Source organism: Coenobita brevimanus, chromosome 80 (assembly GCF_032717465.1).
Source record: "Coenobita brevimanus isolate Jiangsu-jjx chromosome 80, ASM3271746v2, whole genome shotgun sequence".
Taxonomy (NCBI): domain Eukaryota; kingdom Metazoa; phylum Arthropoda; class Malacostraca; order Decapoda; family Coenobitidae; genus Coenobita; species Coenobita brevimanus.
Genome location: NC_137033.1, coordinates 33052723 through 33056797, shown reverse-complemented (window position 1 = coordinate 33056797; position 4075 = coordinate 33052723).

The window sequence follows — 4075 nt, the reverse complement described above, 5'->3', positions numbered from 1 at the left end:
TGGTGCCTACTGTCTGTCCTCGACGATTGGTGGAGCCTCTGGCGATTTTGCTGATGTTTTTAGTTTTTTTCAGGAGGCGGGCCTTCTTACACTATTATAAGTAATTGATATTTTATAAACTATTCTTTTGTTATTTTCAGTGTTTTGTTTTTATTAACGGGTATTAACTTTATTTCGGAATATGCACTTCTTATTTGCGGCGTCTTTTACCGTGTTGTCCGGCGGCATATGACCCCGGCAGTTGCTACACCAGATTTTAATAAAGTCAATCAGTCAGTCAGTCCTGAAATTCAACCCATTCACCAGTTTTAGTCTAAATTTGATCAAATCTTTTAAAGTTGGTATTACCCCGATAACTTTTTGTCCAATATCTGTCCTGTACCATAACCTGCGTGAAATAAAACCATTTTGCTTAAATATAAAAAAATCCAAGGTTATTACTTATATTAGAGATTTGTTGTTTGAAGAAACAAGGAGAAGGGGAAGAAGAAGAAGAAGAAAGACAAAACAAAACAAAAAAGAAGAAAAGGAACAGAGAAGAAAAAGTAAGAAAGAAGGAAAGGAGAGGAAAAAAGAAAAACGAAGAAAAGAGAGAGGAGGTGGAAGAAAAAATAAGAAAAGAGAAGAAGAAAGAGTAAGAAGAAAAAAAAGAACAGGAGGAGGAGGAGGAAGGGGAAAGGGAGGGGGAGGAGGAGGAGGAGGAGGAGGAAAGAAGAATGATAGTAGAAAGAAAAAAGGAGAAAGACGAAGGAAGACAGAAGAATACAAGGAAATACGGGATTTCGCAGATTGTGTCAGCGTCTTAGCTTTATGTTATGGCTACTTTTGGGATTATTCTTGGTAGAGAAAAACTTGAGGACTAACGCAAGATGCCTTTAATAATTCTGATTTGTGTCTGAGGCTATGATTCTAATTTGTGTTTGGGGGCTCTGAAAGATTTTTTATTATTATTATTATTATTATTATTATTATTATTATTGTTATTATTATTATTATTATTATTTTATTATTATTATTATTATTAAAGCTCAGAGATGCATCGTACCCATCCTTACCTAAGTGAAATTTCTACAGTGGGCGTATTCCCTTGGCGTGAATGATTGTGGTGGCAGAGAGGGTGTTAGTATGAAGTGCTTTGCTGTAAAAGGTAATTCAGAATAATTGGAGTTTTTTTTAGTGTGTGTGTGTGTGTGTGTGTGTGTGTGTGTGTGTGTGTGTGTGTGTATTTTAGTTCGCAGGTAATGAGGGTGTGGTGAAATGATATTATCTGGTACTGCACTGTTTTGAGAGGGTGTGGTGATAGAGTAATAGACTGAATCCTAGAAATTTGGGTGTAAAATATCAAAATGCCTGCGGTAGTAAAATGTATAATATGATAATGAGATGATCTGTAAGAATTCATAATCTTAGGAATTTGGATGTGAAAACAGTAACGCAGAGTTTGAGGAGATGAAATGATGAACGATGACTTATGGCAATTAATTGTAAGTAGTGTTGATGACAGTACACATATTCGAGTGGTGAGAGAGAGAGAGAGAGAGAGAGAGAGAGAGAGAGAGAGAGAGAGGCTAATTGCAGAAGCTTCTGTATCCAATGTAAGATGAGAGAGAGAGAGAGAGAGAGGGGAGGGGGGGAAGGGTAGTTGCGAAGCTTTTATATCCAATGTAAGATAAGGCTCAACTTATTTCCAACTTACAAAAATATTATTCTGAACTTCTTTGAGCTTCAGGACCGACGGAAGAACCAAACCACTGAACCTCCTCCCGGTGGTGTATTGGTTAGCACATCCAGCCCACAACTAAGGTAACCCAAGTTCGATTCAGTGGCCAGTCAGATTCCTCGACGAAGCTTGTTTTCTATTTATAAATGTTGATCGAGCATTAATGTACGGTTAGTGACTTTCATATAAATTCCAGTGATGCATGTAGTGTGTTAGGGGATGATTGAAAGCTGGCACTGATTACTTGTCTTGATGAATCGTGCAGTCGATAGGCATTAAGCATAAACCTTCCTCTTCCTTCCTACTTTGTGCTCCTGTGTGTGTGTGTGTGTGTGTGTGTGTGTGTGTGTGTGTGTCTCTCTCTCTCTGTCTCTCTCTCTCTCGTCCCCCAATCATCTCCTTTTCCTCTCCCTGCCTTCGGTTCATTTTAGAACTTGGATCTGCTATTACAGCAATTCTACCATGTAGTTATGAGGGAAAAATATCGCGAGAGTGGAAAGAGAAAATGAATACTTGGTTCAATGGGATGGATTAGGGGATATTGAATTACTGGTCAGAGAGAGAGAGAGAGAGAGAGAGAGAGAGAGGGAGGGAAGGAGGGAGCTCCTGCCATTATCATCAAAAAATGCTGATTCAAGAGTGAAGGAATGAAAGGGGCACTCAGCAGTAAATATATGGGCCTTATTCTCGTGAGTTTTGAAATCTTTCTGGCACATCTTCCTCAGTCGTTTCCTTACCGTATGACTTCTGCATATCCTCGTGCATGTAAATATTGTAATTTTGATATCGACACGGTTTCCCTTTAACCTACTCCACATATATTACTATGTAAGTTACATAACAGAGTTTGAAAGGAAGAGGTGAGTAGAAGCCTCCTTAACTGATGGAAACAAGGACCTTATATACCATACTGTCATTGGCTTCGTCAGCACCTATTTCTTTGCGATATATAACATGCATATTGAACTTTGACTCCCTCCTTGAAGATGACTTTTTAAAATATGCTTTCTGATACCAGTCGACTTGGGTCAGTTTAGTTAAGTCCCCTTGTAATGGAGTTGTTAGGGAAGAGTGTAAATAACAGGGAGTGGACTGTAGCGCAAGTCGAATAGGGAAGTATCCCAAGGTGGCTGGAAAGCTGGTAACAGGGAGAGCAGGAGCTTCCGTTTCATCAGCTCTCAGGACTAGCTTCTGACCATCCTCCTTTGCTGTACTTTTCAGTGTTTCAGTAACACATACATTAGGAAGCATATACTTATATATATTTTCCTCTATTTGCCAGCACCAAAGTACTGTACATGCACATTCCACACCACGCTTCCGGCTCCAATGTCCGAAAAATGGTATTTCAACACCCAAGCTCACAATTCCCCCGGGGGGGTGGGGAGCATAAAAGCCTCCAGCATCCGACCCTTTCCCGGTGACCACCAGGTGAAATGCATGGAACAATTGTCTGACTTACTTTCTTTTATCCTCATCAACATTCGTAGCCTTTCCTCTCATTTTCTCTCTGTTGAACACCACCTACATTCCTCTAAATCGAACCTTCCCTTCTTCACTGGGACTCAGCTGTCCGAGGTGACCGATAGCAAACCCTTCACTTTATCCTCTTGCATTCTTTATACTCACTTCAAAGCCAAGGGTGGTGGTGTGTGTATATGCGCAACAACATATCTTGCTCTCGTATTCCTGAACTTGAATCTTCTGAAGTCTCTGCTCATAACTCTGGCTTCGGCTATCCTCTCATTCCTTGAATAAATATATCAGACGTCTCTGTTGTGTACTTATCCCTTAATTTTACCGACAATGAAAAATTCTTTGACTATCTTACTTTTAGGACGAAACACTTTGTCAATTTTTCTTTTTCTGAAATCTCCATTCTTGGTGATTTCAATGTTCATCACCACCTTTGGCTCTCCTCTCCTTTCACTGATCCACCTGGTGAACAAGCCTGAATATTTTCTGTCCTAACTGACCCAGAGCAATTTGTACAGCACCGTATCCGTATCAGTCACTGCCTTGAAGAGTCGCAACATACTTGACCTCTCACGTACAACTACTCCTTCTGCTTATTCTGCTAATCTCTTCTTCTGCTTATTCTGCTAATCTCTTCTCACCTTTGGGCTCCTCCAATAACAGCCTAATCACCTTAAGCTGTCCTAATGCACTGGTAAGGCCTTTGGATCCTTCAAAGATGCGGCGGTTTGGGGCTGCTAATTGGGAGGCCTTCAGGCAGTACTTCTTTGATTTTCATTGGAATGATTATTGCTTCCATGCCCGAGAGCCATCTAAGTGTGCCTTGTGCATTGCAAAGGTTAGTCTTCCAGGCATGAAACCATACATTTCTTAATAATT